The sequence below is a fragment of the Lepidochelys kempii genome, chromosome 9 (assembly GCF_965140285.1).
Source record: "Lepidochelys kempii isolate rLepKem1 chromosome 9, rLepKem1.hap1, whole genome shotgun sequence".
NCBI classification, from domain to species: Eukaryota; Metazoa; Chordata; order Testudines; family Cheloniidae; genus Lepidochelys; species Lepidochelys kempii.
In genome coordinates, this window is record NC_136388.1 from 66,725,288 (window position 1) to 66,743,956 (window position 18,669).

Here is an 18,669-nt window from a genome sequence, read left to right on the forward strand (position 1 = left end):
AATTAAATGAATTGGTGAATGAATTGATCAATAGCATAAAATCTCAGCACAGCCTGAAAGGACCGTAGCAACTGAACTACTCTCTCATCCCAGAAAGTCGTCCTTCTGGGTCAGGGTGGAGGCTCATTGGTCGAGCAGTATGCAAAAGCTTTAATCGTTGCATGTCTGCTCTGCGTGTGCAGAGAGAACTTAACAGAGCTTGCCAGCACTGTATTCATTTAAAATCAAGGTAGAATAATAGTGTGAGATCACTGCCTAGAGTGAGCAGCTCAAGTGCAAAGACTCAGAAACTTTGGTACACCCTGACCTTGATATTGTGCATTAAAAATTACTCCCAGGAAGAAAATTCTCTGTTGAAAAACCTTCGGGAGAGTTAATGGAGAATGCGAGAACTGCCAAGAGTTGCAAAGAAGATTGTGCAGGATTGATGTAAGTTAATTAATGCCTGTGTAACGCTGCAGAGAGTAAAGGATGATACAGCAGCCTCCATTCAGAAGGGAATTGATAGAAGGTCTGAAGGAACTGGTGTGGAGCCTGCGCAATGTTCCTTTTTATAATTTCATTATGATGTTTTTAATGTAGTATAACATTGGTCAGATTAATTTTCCATAGTATTTCAGTTATGATCAGCTGTGTTACAATCTTTATCACTTTTTAGCTCCATATTCTTTTAGTACTTCATGTACTTAAGTGTAGAAAGGATCTAGGTACTCAGCACTATAAGTCTGAACATGGGACTGGTAGGGACAAGGAGCCAGGTGGGAGCTATTAGGTTAGATTAAATCCAGTGCCTATTTGGGCTTACTCTACCACTGCACATGTTTAGTCACTGGTGTGGAACCATGTAGTTAGGTGGTGTGCAGAATCATAAAATTGCTTTGTGTCTAAATATGAACCCAGCGGGAGCCACTTTGATTAATAAGTACCTTGAAAGACCTCATAATAGGATTCCATTCAGAAGATCTTTGGATCCAAATTTTATGTTGAATGAGTCCTTCTTAGCCTAAGGCTTTGCCAGCAAAAATTTGGAACTTCTACTGTTTATTTTTCCACACCTTTCTGCTACCCCATACAGGCATTTTTAAGACTATTCCATGGACCCGTTACTTTCTAAGCATTCTGAATACGGATATTTAACCATCCCATAGTAAGCTGGTGGGCAGATCTCTACATCTCAGTTTGGTCTCAATTTATTTATTCAATTGCCAGGCATTCAAGACATGTAATAAGGCTTCAGCTTGGTCAACTTTGTTTACTAAGGTAAAGGGATGACTTGAGAACATGTTATAAGTTCCTACATGGGGAACCAATATGGACTCTTCAATCTAGCAGACACAGGTACGACAAAATGTGGGGGCTCGGTGTTGAAGCACGATAAATCTGACTGGAAATGAGGTTAATTAATCATGGGAACAATTTACCAAGGGCTGTGGTAGCCTTTCCATCATTGACAAGTTTAAGATTAAGATTGAATGTTTTTCTAAAATAAATATGCTCCAAAATGTAAACAAGAATAAATTCATGGAAGTTCTATGGTCTGTACTGTGCAGGAGGTCAGACTAGATGATCACGTAGTCCCTTCAGGCTTTATAATCTATGAATCTATTAGTAGCCGTGGTATTACCATAGCACCTAGGATCCCCAGTCATGGATCAGGACTCCATTGTGCCAGACAGTGTACAAACACAGACCATCATTTATTATTAATTATTATTATGGACCCACTGAGAATTGCACCCATTCATAGAGGGTCTGGTAAATAACCCAGGAAGAAATGGTCTCTGTGCCGAACAGCTTGCCATTTCATTTAAGCAATGTATAGCAAGCAAATGCAAGAAACTGGAAGGAAGGATTACAAGGTTAACTGAAATGGCATTTGTGCTAAAACCCACTGAAAACTACCATGGTGAAAAACATTTTTCCTGTGAAGGAAGTAAAACAAATGCTCAGTTCCCTCCATTTTAAAGTGGACAAGAGACAACTTAGCTTTATGAAATCTAGGAACACTTGAGATACGTGTGGGCTAATGCTGGCTGTCAAACCATTAACAGTTAATCATGCTTTACATTTTGCTGGAGCACAAAGAACAGCTTTTGTACCACTGAGTAACCTCAAAGTGCATCCTCCATATGCTGACTGATTGACAATCAATGGTCATTGTTGATACAAAACTACAGCTGAGTTTGTTTTTTTCTTTTACAGGAACCCATTCATCTACACTGCCAACTGATAAACTGCTCATATATGCTTAAATGTTTACTCTCTTTGGACTATAAACTGTGCTTCATTTCTTCATAATCGAATTTAAAGACTTTATCTCTTACTCAAGCACAAGCGGGGATACTTGGGTTCAGGAAAGCAGAGTTATTGTTGAGACACAGACTACCAGACATAATTTGCTCATGTGGAAAAAGAATAAGAAAAAAGCTTATCTGTAACTTGTGACAGCCAGGCCATTAAATGCTTGTGATTACCTTTTCCAATTGAGTCCAACTTTTTTTCTGGCAGACATTCTGTTTTCAAATATTAGTTTTAGACCGGTCAATATGTGCTTGTGAATGTATCTGCATAAAAGGCAGAGCCTGCAGATCATAAGTCTTGTGAGTCACCCTCCTTATTTTGGGAGTCCTTCTCTAAATGCCAGGTAAATAAGATATAATACAGTTTTGTGGGGGTTGAAGACTTAATTTGACTGAAAACAGCCATCACATCCTTGTAAGAGAAGAGTTTTTCTTAAAGAATTTCAGTGAATTAGTTAAGGAAATGCCAAGAAAGACAAATTAAAACAAAATGAATGTTAGCTATTTAGAATGCAATCCACGTAACCTCAAAGGGGTGACTTTGTCTGAAATGATGAGAAAAAAGGGTTGTGGGTCTTTCCTCCCTTTCCTCAGGGGTTGAGAGGAGGTGGCAGGAAGGGGGGAAGGCATCAGCTGAGTGCTTGTTGAGCCACAGCAAGCCACTGGTTCCTGTGCCTCTGGGGTAGGTCACATAAGCTCTGTTCCTCCACCCTGAGCCCCCTCTCATGCCTGAATTTACAGCTCCCACCTTTCCACCCATGGGATTAGTACAGGCTGGGATTTTTGCTATTGGCATTGCACTAGTGACCTTTCTCAGAACTGGGAAGGAATTTTTCCCTCAGCACCAAAGTGGCCTCGGTGGCGTGGGTTTTTTTGCCTTTTCCACAGCAGCTCAGGGACCCAGAGATGTAGGTCAGGAGGTTAGGTTCAAACTGTCGTGACTGAGCAGGTGTCCAATGCAGGTACTTGTTCCACACATCAGCGTCCAGTTCCCTGATAAAGCAGAATTTAAAGTAGACTTAGGGAAAGGCATCCCCTAAAGATGCTGGGGAATGGGGTTGGGGCACTTAATATTTGGCACAGTGAGGAGACAACCCCTCTTCCTCAACCTCTTAACCTTAATAAGAAGGGAGGGTGGAAGAGTCCCAGCAATGCCTGGGACCAGGTTTGGAGGAGTGGGGATCTAATGGCAGCTCTCTACCAAGTGGAAACAATTAAGAAAGGAATCATGACCTGCGCTGTATGAATTATTGCTGGTAGTTCCCAGATAAGTCAAGTTAATCAAGTTGTGACCTAACTGAACCACGTCCTCCGTTTCTTCCTGCATGTCCAAGACAATGTCACAGAGCATTTGATAAGAATTTGGTTGGCTAAAGTAAGGATCCATAGTAAAATGGAGTAAAATGGTATCTTGCTTAACAACCTGAATTACTATTAATATTTATTAAGTGCCCCAAGCTGCACTAAACAGAACATAAAAGGCAGTGCACCTGCCCAATGGTACTTACCCTGATCTATGATTCTGTTATAAACCAAGAATAAAGGAGATTGAGTTTACCCTTATTAGAGAAAAGACTAAATCAATGATACTGGAAATTAATGTCTCTTCTGTAAAACATCTGTGTAAAAATGGCATCTTCTTACTCAACAGAACTGCTCTCTAATCATTTAGTCCTGTTTACGTAGAATTGCCAACACAGCCATTGTGAGGACAGGGAACCAATCTAATGCAAGAGAGCCTGCAAGTGAAGAAGAGACCAAAAGGGATGCAGGGATGGGAGGGTGGTCCTGAACATCCTGAGGAAAAGGCTGTTTTGCCTCCTTGATTTATTATTTTCTTCCTTCTTCCATGAGAAGAATCAGAAAAGGGAAGGCATGGTAAAGGTGACTGACCTGCCTGCTCTGTGCTTCCAGCAAGGAGAGGAAAAAAAAAAAAAAGATAAGGAGAAGGAGGTGTAGGCATAGCTTTTGTAAATCAGAATAATGGACGGTTCTCTTTCTAGTTCCCGCATCTCTAGATGGAACCATAATAGCTCAGAGTACCATCATGACCTATAGGGAACAGTTGACTAGATTACTAGGCAGGATTGCTGTCAATTGTATTTGCCTAGTTGCAGTCATATGGTTGACAGCCTTCCAGATTTAAAGCAGTCCCTTGACTGACGGCCCTTATAACTAACTCTACAGTGTATTTTCTGCTGTTATAATCATCACATAATAGTACCAAAATAACACTACCTTTAAAGCACAAAGCTAATCATGTAGTGGTAAAAACTATGTAAGAGAAACAATTAGACATTTTAATGGCAACTTGGTATGTGGAGGAGGAGAAGTGATTCAAAAATAAAGTTGGAAATCAGGGGAGAAGAGAAAAACAAAGGAACAAACAAGGCAGGCTTGTTGGGCTAAGTGCCCTTTTCCAAAGCACAGAAAACATTTTGATAGTAATCAATATCTGTATCTGCTCACAAAGCAACTGAGAAAGGTCAGCCACTGCACCATCCCATATTGCCTCCCTTATAACTTCCTTTCTTCCTGATGCTAAGGGATAATGCAACAACAACTTATTCATAGGGAACATTTTGCTGAAAAAATATATGTGAAGATGAACTGTAAGACTCAAGGGAATTTTCTCTTATTTTGCAGTCACTGATATGCTTTGATCACGACAATGAAAGTTAGTTTTTGGCCTAACATTGACTGCTTGGGATTTTAAAAAACTCTGTAATATCTTGTCATTTATTGTCATAACTTCTGAAAACCTAGAACAAATCCCACTAGGAAAAGAAGTCATTTTTGGACACATTTCATTTTTAGATGAGACAAAAAAAGCAACATCCCCACAATGTTGTTAAAGATTAATTTATCCATTTAGGCCCTTTTTAAATTTGCTCTGGAAGCTTATGTCTTATTAAAACTAATTGACACATGTATCTTGTTTAAACTAGTTTTATTCTAAGTTCCTATTATTAAATATTATTTTTCTGTTCTCTGCAATATATGTTTAACTTTTGATGAAGATAACAATTAGAGAAGAAAAAATATGTATATCTGCTTCTGACCCAAAGTAACCATAATCTGCTTAAAATAGCAAACAAGGGTTGGTGGCTATTTTTCACTCAGAAACTAATAATCTAATTATCCTTTTTTAAGTACTCATTGAAACCATTCATTCTACACTTCTCTGAAGAAAACAACATGAGTTTGCCAGTGAGATTAAATATCTTGGTAACATTAAAGTAACTTGACTTCAGTTGTGTTATTCTTGTGTAAATTATGTTGAAGTCAATCGCTGAATATTTATATGGAATGTTCACAGGAGACATTTAGAACATATTTTTAACTTCATTTAATTTTGACTTTTCTTTTCACTCCACCCTTAAGAACATCCTGATGGGCTATTTGTTTAGCCAGCTTGGAAATTTACTAAATGAGCCATGAAACCCTGGAATAGTGTAAAGTTGGAAGGGAGTTATCAGTGGCTGTGAACCAGAACACAGCAACATACAACTGGCTATACCAAAGATCACTAGTCTATTTACTTCAGTATCCTGTTTCTGACAGAGAAAGATATTGTAGCGGAAAGGGAGAAAAAAAAAACAGTAGGTGGACAATTATGTAATAATTTATACATCAGGCAGTTTCTTCCCAACGTTAACAGAGTGCTAGGTAGGAAACCCTGAGCCAGTTCTCTGTTCACAGCAGCTCCAATCAGGCATAGCAGATTGGAGCTTTCGAGGCAGACCTGTGCCTAATTTGTGGGTGGGGCAGGGCAGAAAGGCTAATTAAGCCATTAGCCAGAGCCCACAAATAGGCACAGGAAGGAAATGAAAAGGGGGAAAGCAGGCAGTAAGAGAGAGAGAGATTGCTCTTCCCCTGCTTGTAAAGGCGCTAGGTATTCTGTGAAGGTAGTGGGACTCAATAATAAACAAACTGCACAGGGTGTTGAACCAGCACAAAGGTCTCTGCATGGTTTGTAGACCGAGACAGATGTGGGATCGAGGAGGCCCTGTTACACCAACTGCATTGTTTATTGTTTGGCTTATGTCCTGGAACATGAGGGGTTTACCCTTTCCAGTAGATCTGTAAATAGTCTCATTTAGGGCTGTCAAACGATTAAAAATAATCACGATTAATAGCACTGTTAAAAATAATAGAGTACCATTTATTTAAATATTTTTGGTTGTTTCCTACATTTTCAAATATATTAATTTCAATTACAACACAGAATACAAAGTGTAGAGTGCTTTTATATTTACTTTTTATTACAAATATTTGCACGGTAAAAAACAAAAGAAATTGTATTTTCAATTCACCAATACAGGTACTGTAGTGCAATCTCTTTATCATGAAAGTTGAACTTACAAAGGTCGAATTATGAACAAAAAAAATAACTGCATTCAAAAATAAAACAATGTAAAACTCTAGAGCCTACAAGTCTACTCAGTCCTATTTCAGCAAATCGCTCAGACAAACAAGTTTGGTTACATTTGCAGGAGATAATGCTGCCTGCTTCTTGTTTACAATGTCACCTGAAAGTGAGCGCATTTAATGTTCGCATGGAACTGTTGTAACCAGCATCGTTGCATATTTACGTGCCAGATGCGCTAAAGATTCGTATGTCCCTTCATGCTTCAAGCACCATTCCCGAGGATATGCATCCATGCTGATGATGGGTTCTGCTCGATAATGATCCAAAGTAACGTGGACCGATGCATGTTCATTTTAATCTGAGTCAGATGCCACCAGCAAAAGTGGTGGTTTGGGTTCTGTAGTTTTCGCATCTGAGTGTTGCTCTTTTAAGACTTCTGAAAGCATGCTCCATACCTCATCCCTCTCAGATTTTGGATGGTACTTCAGATTCTTAAACCTTGGGTCAAGTGCTGTAACTATTTTTAGAAATCTCTCACTTTGCAAATCTTTGCATTTTGTCAAATCTGCAGTGACAGTGTTGGTAAATCAAACAACATGTGCTAGGTCATAATCCAAGACTGCTGTAACATGAAATATATGGCAGATTGCAGGTAAAACGGAGGAGACATACAATTCTCCCCCAAGGAGTTCAGTCACAAATTTAAATAATGCACTTTTTTTAACGATCGTCATCAGCATGGAAGCATGTCCTCTGAAATGGTGGCTGAAGCATGAAGGGGCATACAAATATTTAGCATATCTGGCACTTAAATGCTTTGCAATGCTGTCTACAAAAGTGCCATGAGAATGCCTGTTATCGCTTTTAGGCGACATAGTAAATATGAAGCAGGCAGCAGAATCTTCTGTAAATGTAAACAAACTTGTTTGTCTTAGCGATTGGCTGAACAAGAAGTAGTACTGAGTGGACTTGTAGGCTCTAAAGTTTTACATTGTTTTGTTTTTGAGTGCAGTTATGTAACAACCCCCCCCTACATTTGTAAGTTACACTTTCATGATAGAGATTGCACTACAGTACTTGTATGAGGTGAACTGAAAAATACTAGTTCTTTTATCATTTTTACAGTGCAAATATCTGTAATCAAAATTTAATATAAAGTGAGCACTGTATTTTGTATTTTGTGTTGTAATAGAGATCAGTATATTTGAAAATCAAAACATCAATTTTTTTTTATACATTTCAATTGGTATTCTATTGTTTAACAGTGCGATTATTCGTGATTAATTTTTTAAATCGCAGTTAATTTTTTGAGTTAATCGCATGAGTTAACTGTGATTCATCGACAACCAGTTTCATTATGTACATAAACGTAGAATTCTTTTTGAACACTACTGAATACAGGAGAAATTCTTAGGACATCTTCTGTTCTCCTCTATTTGCAATGTGGCTTTCATCTGGACTCCTTGCTATTATAGATAAGAGTGGTATAGCATTCTATAGAGCTTCAGCTCTAACCTGTTCAGGTTTCCACTGGTTTGCACAGGCTAACAGTGAACACCATATTTGGGATATGGAAAACATTACTATCTGTCATGACCTGGAACAGCTGGAATGAGAAAGTTACCCACCTTGTGCAATAACGTCGGTTCTTTGAGATGTGTGTCCCTGTGGGTGCTCCACTTTAGGTGTTTGTGCTCCCGTGCTCGTAATCAAAGATTTGTGGTGGCAATGCCCGGCTGGGTCGCACATGTGCAGTCCCCGTCTTGCACCGCTTCAGGCAGTCAGCTGGTGTTGTGCGACCAATCCCACCTCTGTTCCTTCTCTATTGGAGAGACTAAGTGATAAACTCCAAAGTAGAAGGGAGGAGGACCCACAGAGGGACACATCTCGAAGTGGAGCACCCACAGAGGGACACATCTCGAAGAACCTATGTTACTGCATAAGGTGAGTAACTTTCTATTCTTCGAGTGCTGTCCTTGTGGGTGCTCCCCTTTAGGTGACTTCAGAGCAGTGCCCTCCGGTAGGAGGAGGGGAATTCGGAGTTGAAGTCATGGCAGAAGACAGTGAGTCCAAAAGAAGCATCAGATGTTGCCTGTTGCTCTAATGCATAATGCTGTGTAAAGATATGGGCTGAGGTCCAGGTTGTAGCGCTACAGACGTCCATGATGGGTACGTTGTTAAGGAAAGCAATGGAGGTCGATAGGGCTCTGGAGGAAGTGTGCGGATCCCCATAGGAGGCTGTCAGTCACATTGATGACAGCATTGTTTTATGCAAGCAGATATCCATTTGGAGAGCCTCTGTTTGGATATGGCACTCCCTTTGGAGTGTTTAGTGATGGAAACAAACAGTTTGGGTGGTTTACAAAATGGTCTTGTTCTGTCTATGTAAAAGGCCATTGCCCACCATACATCGAGAATATGAAGTGTGGACTGCCTCCTATCCTTATGAGGCTTGGGATAGAATGTCGGTAGGTGAATGGCTTGGTTCAGATGGAAGGCTGAGATGACTTTTGGTAAAAACTTGGGGTGTGGTCTCAGGGATACTTTATCTTTTAAAATAGACAGTGTATGAGGGGATCTGCCATGAGAGCACACAACTCTCCTACACGTCTGACAGATGTAATTGCCACTAGAAATGCCACCTTCATATAATATTGAGCATGTAGCCATGGGTTTGAATGGGGAACTGGTGAGGGCCTGAAGGACTAGGTTGAGGTCCCATGGTGTAAGTAGAATCATGTAGTTCTGGGTAGATGTTGGAGAGGCCTTTGAGGAAATGTTTGGTGAGTGGGCAAGCAAAGACAGAGTTGATCCACTTTGTGGTGAAACGCTGTGATAGCGGAGAGGTGTACTCTTATTGAACTCATGGAAAGGCCTGCCATTTTATGATCTAAGAGGTAGTCTAATATTAAGGGTAAGGAGGCTGAAATGGATACCATCTGCTTTCGTTGGCACCAGGCACTGAATTGCTGGCACTTGTGTAGGTCCGTGTGGTGGGTAGTTGCTCTACTACTATTTAATAATATGTTTTGTACATCTTCTGAGCAGGTCAACTCAGATCCCTTGAGCCATGGAGGAGCCATGATCTCAGGTGGAATCTTTGAGGATACGGATGCAGGATGTGATCTGCATGCTGGGACAGCAGTTGAGGCAGAAGCGGGAGCATGTGTGGTGGATGCACTGCCAGCGGGAGAAGGTAAGGATACTAGATTTGTCAGGGCCATGTGGGGGCTATTAGGATTACTGTGGCTCTGCCCTGCCTGATCTTATGGATCACTTGAGCCAGGAGGAGGGTAGGCATATAAGAGGAGAGCATTCCACTCGATGAGAAAGGTGTCGCCGAGAGAATGTGTACTAAGACCTGCCCTGGAGCAAAACCTGGGGCATTTGGTATTTCACACGGTTGCAGAGAGGTCTATTGTTGGTAACCCCACTCTTGAAATATGTGTAGTTGTGTAGTTGTTGTTGAGCTCTCACTCATGGTCCTGATCGAGTATGGGTCTCCACCTGCCTGACTTTTTCTTTGTGAGAAAATAGTGGAAATAAAATACCCTCCATTTGTGTCTTGTTGGAATGGGTTCTACTGCTCGTAGATGTATGAGGTGGATAACCTCCTGACGCAGTAGATGTTTGTGAGAGGGATCCCTGAAGAGAGACAGGGAGGGAGGGTGGGTAGGGGGTTTGAAAAGAAAAGGGATGGTGTAACTAGTTTGTATGATTTCTAGCATGCATCTGGTGGATGTGATGGTTTTCCAGATTGGATAAAATGGAACTAGGCAATCTCTGAATGGTCAGGAGAGAGTAGACGTCTTCAGCACAAAAAGGCATGGGGTTCTTCGGCCCTCGACCAAGGCTTCAAATTTGTTGCCCCCCCCCCGTCGATGGCTGCAACGCAGCTGCTGAAGGAGTAGGCTGTCCTCTCCTTGATAGCCTCTATTTGCGATCCTGTGACTCGTACTGTCATTGTTGTTGTGAATATGCACTGCGGCATAGTAACTCCACTGTCTTTTCTTGGATCTAGAGATCGGAGTGTTGACTGTGAATCTTTCAGTGTACGGAGAGAATCGTCAGTCTTTGACTATGTATTGCATTTCCCTAAGGAAGTCGGAGAGATGGAGCCATGAGGCCCTTCTCATCACCACTGTGGTCGCCACTGAATCCACAGAGTCCAGTGCAGCTTGGAGAGTTGTTCTAGAGATGAGCTGTCCCTCTGATACAAGTGCTATCAATTCTTCTTTTATACCTTCATAAATAAAGTCAATAAATTTGGAAAACTTTGTGTAATTGTTGTAATCATACTTTGCCAGAAAGGCCTCAGAACTGGCTATCCAGAGATGTAAGCCTGGTGGCCAAAAAGGTCGAGACTTTTCCAGTCCTTATCATAAGGTGTTTTCTTGGGCTGCTGTTGTCTGCCACATTCATGGTCTGCATTGATTATCAGTGAATTTGGTGTTGGATGGGAGAAGAGGAACTCTGTGTCCTAGGCTGGCATACAATATTTTTTGTCAGACCTCTTGCGGGTTGGAGGAGCAGTTGCAGAGGTCTGCCAAATGCTTTTGACAGGTTCCATTATTGTATAGTTCATAGGTAAATAGATTTGGGAAGAAGAGGATGTATTCAAAATGTCCACTAGTTTGTGCTTTGTCCCATGGACAGAGGTGAAAGTAAGCTGGTCCAGTCCGATTGTACTGGCTTCCCCAGGCCGGCGATTTAAAGCCCCGGAGTGGCGATTTAAAGGGCCCGAGGCTTTAAATTGCAGCCTGAGCCCCAGCGCTCTGGCAGCAATTTAAAGGGCCGGGAACCCCAGGCACTTTAAATCGCTGGCCTGGGGAAGCCAGTACGCCGGAGTCCTGAGCAGATTTAAAGGGCCCGGGGATTTAAAGGCCCTGCCCCTTTTGGTTGAGGCCCCGGCCCCCCTTCCCCGCCGCTCAGGACTCCGGCATACCGGTAAGTCCTTTAAGTTACTTTGACCCCTGCACCTTTACCTCTTCCACAGAGATGTCCAGAAAACTCGCCATCCTTTTAAATAGGTCCTGGAATTGTTTGAAATCAGCCCTGATATTAGGGGGAGGATGATGACAGGTGAGTATGTAGTGCCCTGGTCTCAGGGTTTCTTCCTCCTCTTCATCTCCTTTCCCTGCTGGTTCCAAAGATCCAGGTACTGAAGGTGCAGGTGATTGGTGTGTGCTTAGTTTGGATGTGGTAGGCAATCCCTGTTGTGTGGGGTATGTCGCCCACAGATTCCAGTATGTTCACTGGGGTGAAAGGGACATAGGTGAGCCCCAGGGTTGGCTGTACCATTGTGGATGTCTGGGATCAGTATAATACACCCCCTGAGGGGGTCCCATTTTGGATGGCTCATGGGGGGCAGGAGATTTTCGAGGGGAGTCTATTTGCCCTTCTTTGTCGTCCTCCTCATCGCTCAAAAAAGGTGGAGCGGAGCGTGATGGAGTTGTAAGAAGACTCGGTGCAGAATGTGCTGGGCACACGTCGGTGCCGAAAATGGGACAGTCACGTGTAGAACTGGATTAAGAGTTCTTTGTGCCTTAGGAACTGCTGTGGTGTCTGCATCATCTATACTGGAGGCTGCATGACAGTCAGTGCTGGGAGCTATGGTGTATATGTTGGCACCACAGGCTGTGCTGGTGGGTGCACTGGGCATGCAGTGGAGGGTTGAAGAGTTAGTCACAGTCTGCACCAGTGCCATGCCACTGTGTGCAGATAGTGGCTTTGGATGCATTGGAGTTGAGGCATGGGGTTTTGATTTCCCCATGGTGCCTGTATCTGAGCTGGCTCTTTTAGAGCCCTTAGCTCTTGGGGTACTGGCAGTGCCAGATGGTCATGCTATCTTGGCTACTGGCACAGCCAGTGTGGTCAGCGCTGATGCTGTTTGACGTTTTCTTAATGGCACTTCTTGGCCGATTCCTGCATCAGGGATATGACTACCTGCTTTTTGGACACTTTTTTAATAGGGTAATCAGACGCCTGGGTGGTGGAGGAGGGACCCTTGGTTCGCGAAGCCATGGTTCGCGAGGCTTGTCCAGGTGGGGTCCGGGCTTCAGGCTCAGATACCGGTCTGAGAGACTTCTCCATGAGAAGGTGTTTTAGTTCTAAGTCTCTAGCCTTTCTTGTTCAAGCAGTTAACTTGTGGCAATGAGGACATTTGTGTGTTATGTGTGTTTCTCCTAGGCAGCGAACACACTGCGCGTATCCATCTGAAACTGGTATGGACAGACTGCAGGTGAGGCAATGTTTAAAGCCTGGAGAACCAGGCATTCCCATCAGGAAAGGCTTTTGCCCCCAGAGAGGCTAACTATTCTAAAGGGTCAACTGAAACTTAGCTTGTAACAAATAATAATAATAAAAATACATACTTTATTTTGCTTATGTTTTTTTTTTTAAATGAGGCAACAGGGACAAAGAGAAACTAATTCACTAACTATCCTAACTAAATGATGGTAGTAAATAGGCTAGAAGAACTAAGTAGCGAGGCACTGCTAAGTGCTCCAACTCAAAGCCAAAGACGGTAGAGAAGGAACTGCGGGGGGAGAGGGGTTTTGGTCGCACAGCGCCGGTTGACTGCTCAAAGCAGTACAAGACAGGGACCGCGCATGTGCGACCCAACCAGGCACTGCCACTACAAATCTCTGATTACGAGTGCTGGGGCACACAAACACCTAAAGTGGAGCACTCAAGGGACAGCACTTGAAGAAGAACAGCTTTTTGTCTCTCTCAGTACATCTCTGCAGACCTCTTGATAGGTGGCGAGGGTTTTGGGGAGTGCGGACAGTCGCCGAACGTTCACTGAATGTTGGTAATGTAAGGAGGCTGCTAATAAAAAAATCTGGGCTTGAACTGGATAACTGGATGAAACATATAGATAGTGATGTGAACACCTCCAGGGATATGCCTTAGTACTGGGCACAGAAATGGGGCACCATCTCCAGAGCACCCATTTCCTTCTCCAGCTGTGGCCCAAGGGGGATATCCCAACTGGTGTGTGTTTCTGCCTGCACGCATATCTGCGCACTGGGAAGAAAGAGGAGGATGACACAGCTGGCCCTGTAGGCACTAGGACCTACAACAGTACCCTGGATCATGAGGACTTATTTGCTGGGTAACAAGTTAAGTCTCAGGTTTTAAACTGTTTAACAAAAATTTCGGCCACATGTATTTAATCCTTATTCTTATTGAGATGTCTGAAGAAGGAAGAGCCGAGTGGCACAAGGCAAATAAATCATTTATTACTGTCTTCTAATCTCACCCATCAAGGTATTTCCATAGCCTTATCCTTTAGCCAAACGACTCTTCACTTAAAAGTGAAAGTTTAATGGTGCAGTCTGAAGTTTATAAATCTGAGAAGAGTCTGGGAAAAACTTTGATTTCAAGTAAATTCTCAGTTCACTACACTCCCGCCACACTGCAACAAAATCTACAAATAAATATATGTATTTTGAGTGTTTATGAAAAGATATAGATATCCAGATCTCTAAACAAACATAGAACACTAGCAGGACATGTCACACAATATATTTACAAATTGAAGTACCTTGCAGATCTAGAATTCTGGAGAACCCTTCTCCCTTTTCTGGGGGCAATAGTATCCATGAAGCAACTTACTTTAACTCCCCATATGTGGTCTTGAGGAAAGAAGGGAAGAAACTGAAGAGAGGAGGCAGCCAGAGACTTGAGCTGGCAGGAGCAGATGAAGAAGCAGTTTAAGCAGCAGTTGTCTGACACCGATGATGACATCAGAGTGCTGTATACAGTTTAAGCCAGGGTTGTCTGACACTGATATCATCAGACTGTTTTGTACAGTTTTGACCCTGACTGTTCTTATAACAACTTGAATAATAGAGAGGAGATGACACAAAGCTGGAAGAGGTTACAAGCACTTCGGAGGACAAGATTACAATTCAAAATGATCTTGATAAACTGGAGAATTGGTCAGAAATCAAGATGATGAAATTCAATAAAGGCCATTGCCAAACCACTGTGTTTAGGAAAGACAAATCAAATGCACAACTACAAAATGGGAAATAACTGCTTAGGCAGCACTCCAGCAGAAAAGGATCCGGGTATTATAATGGATCACAAATTGTCATAACCATATAGCTAAAGGTAGCCTAGAATCCTCCTTACCTGTAAGGGGTTAAGAAGCTCAAATAAACTGGTTAGCCCCTGACCAAAAGGACCAATGGGGAAAGAGGATACTTTCAAATCTGGGGGGAGGGGAGAAAGGCTTTGTTTGAGTTTTTTGTTGTGTGTGTTCTCTGGGGAAGCAGAGAAACATCAGGTCAGAAAACTCCTTCTCCTAAAATCATCCTAAAATGAGTCTCAATATTGCAAAAAGAGTAAGTAAATAAGGCAAGGTGCGTTAGATTATCTTTTGTTTTTAGCTTATGAATTTTCCCTATGCTTAGAAGGAGGTTTATCACTGTTTTTTGTAACTTTAAAGTTTTGCCTAGAGGGGACTCCTCTGTGTTTTGAATCTAATTACCCTGTAAAGTTACCTTCCATCCTGATTTTACAGAGGTGCTTCTTTTAATTTTTTTTCTTTATAATAAAGTTCCGTTTTTTTAAGAATCTGGTTTACCTATTTGGTTGGTATATTATTCTCAAGTCTCCCCAGGAAAGGAGGTGAAGAGGTTTGAAGAGGATATTTTAGGGATCAGGAACTCAGAGTGGTCTTTTTCCTGAATCTTTGTCTAACTCACTTGGTGGTGGCAGCATTACCCATCAAGGACAAGGAAGGATTTGTGCCTTGGGGAAGTTTTTAACCTAAGCGAGTAGAAATAAGCTTGGGGGTCTTTCATGCGGGACCCCACATCTGTATCCTAGAGTTCAGAGTGGGGAGGGACACAAATTGAATATAAGTCAACAACATTATGTTGTTGCAAAAAAGAACAAATGTCATTCTGGGATGTACTAACACGAGTGTTGCATGTAAGGGACAAGAACTAATTTTTTGCTCGACGTGGCACTATCGAAGCCTCAGATGTTGTACTGTGTCCAGTTTCAGACTCTTCACTTTAAGTAAGATGTGAATAACCTGGAAAGAACCTAGAGGAAACCAAGAACAACAAAAACAAAAGAGGTTTAGGAAGCATTACACATGAGGAAACGTTGAAAGAACTGGGCATGTTTAGTTGAGAGGAGAAAGCTGAGGGGGAATAGTAACAGACTTCAAATATGAAAAATATTGTTATAAAGAGAATGGTGATCACTTGTTGTCCATGCCCAATGCGGGTACAACAAGAAGAAATCAGCTAGGTTTGCAGCCAGGGAGATTTAGGGTAGATATCAGGGAAAAAAAATCTAACTATAAAAATAGTTAAGAATTAAAACAGGATATTAAAGGAGTGGTGAAATTGCTGTCATTACAGGTTTTTAAGAAAAGGTTACACAAATGCCTGTCAGAGATGGTTTAGGTATTCTTAATCCTGCCTCAGCACAGGGGATGTACTAGATGACCTTGAGGTCCCTTCCAGCCATGCATTTCTGTGATTCTCTCTCCTGCGCAGATTGGCTGTTTACTCCAACCCCCTTCCATTCAGTCTTCACCTCAGCCTTGCTCCACCTCTCCTCCATGCTCCCGTCCTTGCCTTCTCTCACTTGCCCTATCCTCCTTCCCTTTTATGGCCCCTCTCTTTTTCTTTCCATTTAGCTAATTCTCTTCCAATACAATCCCACCAAAGGATTTAAACAACAAGCTCTCCAAGCCCCAAATCCCAAAAAATCATGAAACTAACATGATGTTAGTTAACTATCAGTGTTAATTCTGCTTGTGTTACATCCTTTCCTCCCTAATCTTCATCTCTCTTCTCTCTTTAGATTTAGAGCTTGTCTACAGAGACATACACAGTTTGCAGCAAATTGGGGTGTAAATCTATCCTGTATTAGCATGCTGCACACTAAATGTCCATCTGGACTCTGCTGCCACACACAAACAGTTCATAGACTCGTAGACTTTAAGGTCAGAAGGGATCATCATGATCATCTAGTCCAGGTATCGGCAACCTTTGGCATGCGACCCACCAGGGAAATCAGCTGGCGGGCCGGGACAGTTTGTTTACCTGCCGCGTCTGCAGGTTCGGCCGATCGCAGCTCCCACTGGCCACAGTTTGCTCTCCCAGGCCAATGGGGGCTGCGGGAAGGTGGCCAGCACATCCCTCGGCCCATGCTGCTTCCTGCAGCCGCCATCGGCCTGGGACAGCAATCCATGGCCAGTTGGAGCTGTGATCGGCCGAACCTGCAGACACTGCAGATAAACAAACTGTCCCGGCCTGCCAGCAGCTTTCCCGAGTGTGGCGTGTGCCAAAGGTTGGCGATCCCTGATCTAGTCTGAACTCCTTCACATTGTAGGCCACAGAACCTCCCCTACTCACTCCTTTACTGGATCCCTAACCTCTCATTGTGTTAATGAAGTCTCAAATAATGATTTAAAGTCTTCAAGGTACGGAGAATCCACCATTTACACTAGTTTAAAGCTTCAAGTGACCCATGCCCCATGCTGCAGTTCAATCTACTTCCATTTCAAAGCAGGGTAGATCAAAGTACACTGAGGAACTGTTAGTGCAAAGCAAGAGCATCCAGATGGAAACTTTACCCCAATTTGCTACGGACTAAATGTCTTTCTAGACAATCCTTAAAGGACCAGATTTTTACATAGAATATGCACCTAACTCCCATTAGGTGCCAAATTCCCTTTAAAAATAGTGCCCTAAGCTCACTGGGGCAGGTATTGTCTATTACTTCATGTTCATACAGTGTCCAGCACAAAAGTGTCCTGTTCTTGGTTGGCCTAGAGGCATTGCTTTAGTTTTTATTTATTATTTATTTTATCTATTATTATATTTAAAGGAAAAATCCATAAAACCTGACTTTAGCATTCCAATATAATACTGTTGGTTTTTACACTGGACATCTAATACAATTATGAAACAGGTGAGGTTTATATTTATGGTAAATTGTTAAGGTCAAATATTGCCTTAGAAATACTCACAAAGATTTGTGTGCACAAATCTGAGGGCAGAATCATGTTTAAAGGGAACATAGTGCATATAGAGCAAGTATAAAATGTCTGCCAAAGTAAGTGATTAAAATAGTCTGCACAGTTTTTATTTTTTATATTCAAGGAGAAACATTTGCAAATGTGTGAATTATACACATGTATATAAAGTCAATCAAAGAATTATAGTGAAATTGGGATAAATAAATAAATAGGGCTGTCAAGAGATTAAAAAAAATTAACCACACTGTTAAACAATAATAGAATACCATTTACATATTTTTGGATGTTTTCTATAGTTTCAAATATATTGATTTAAATTATATCACAGAATAGAAAGTGTACAGTGCTCATTTTATATTTATTTTTGATTACAAGTATTTGCACTGTAAAAAAAAAGAAATCGTATTTTTCGATTCACCAAATACAAGTACTATAGTGCAATCTCTATCGAGAAAGTTGAACTTACAAATGCAAAATTATGTACAAAAAACTGCATTCAAAAATAAAGCAATGTACAATTTTAGAGCCTGCAAGTCCACTCAGTCCTAGTTCTTGTTCAGCAAAACGCTCATACAAACAAGTTTGTTTACATTTGCAGGAGATAATGCTGCCTGCTTCTTGTTTGCAATGTCACCTGAAAGCGAGAACAGGCGTTCCCATGGCACTTTGTAGCCAGTGTTGCAAGATATTTACATGCCACATGCACTAAAGATTCATATGTCCCTTCAGGTTCAACGACCATTCCAGGGGACATGCATCCATGCTGATGACGGGTTCTGCTCAATAACAATCCAAAGCACTGCAAAGCGATGCATGTTCATTTTCATTATCTGGGTAAGATGCCACAAGCAGAAGGCTGAGTTTCTTTTTTTAGGATTCTGTAGTTTCTGCAATGGAGTGTTGCTTTTTTAAGATTTCTGAAAGCATGCTGCATACCTCGTCCCTCTGAGATTTTGGAAGGCACTTCAAATTCTTAAACCTTG

The 18,669-nt window shown here is 41.8% G+C and overlaps 1 protein-coding gene across 8 annotated transcripts in view; it reads right to left on the reverse strand.

Annotated features, from left to right (window-relative positions):
* Window positions 1-18,669, reverse strand: part of DIAPH2 (diaphanous related formin 2) — an 807,504-nt gene that overhangs the window by 186,934 nt on the left and 601,901 nt on the right. The window contains exon 26 of one of the 8 annotated variants that reach the window (XR_012160923.2): window positions 15,606-15,735. The exons of the other annotated variants lie outside the window; for them this stretch is intronic. The gene's annotated coding sequence lies outside the window, so the exon portion shown is untranslated. The remainder of the gene's footprint in view (window positions 1-15,605; window positions 15,736-18,669) is intronic. 8 annotated transcript variants of the gene reach the window in all.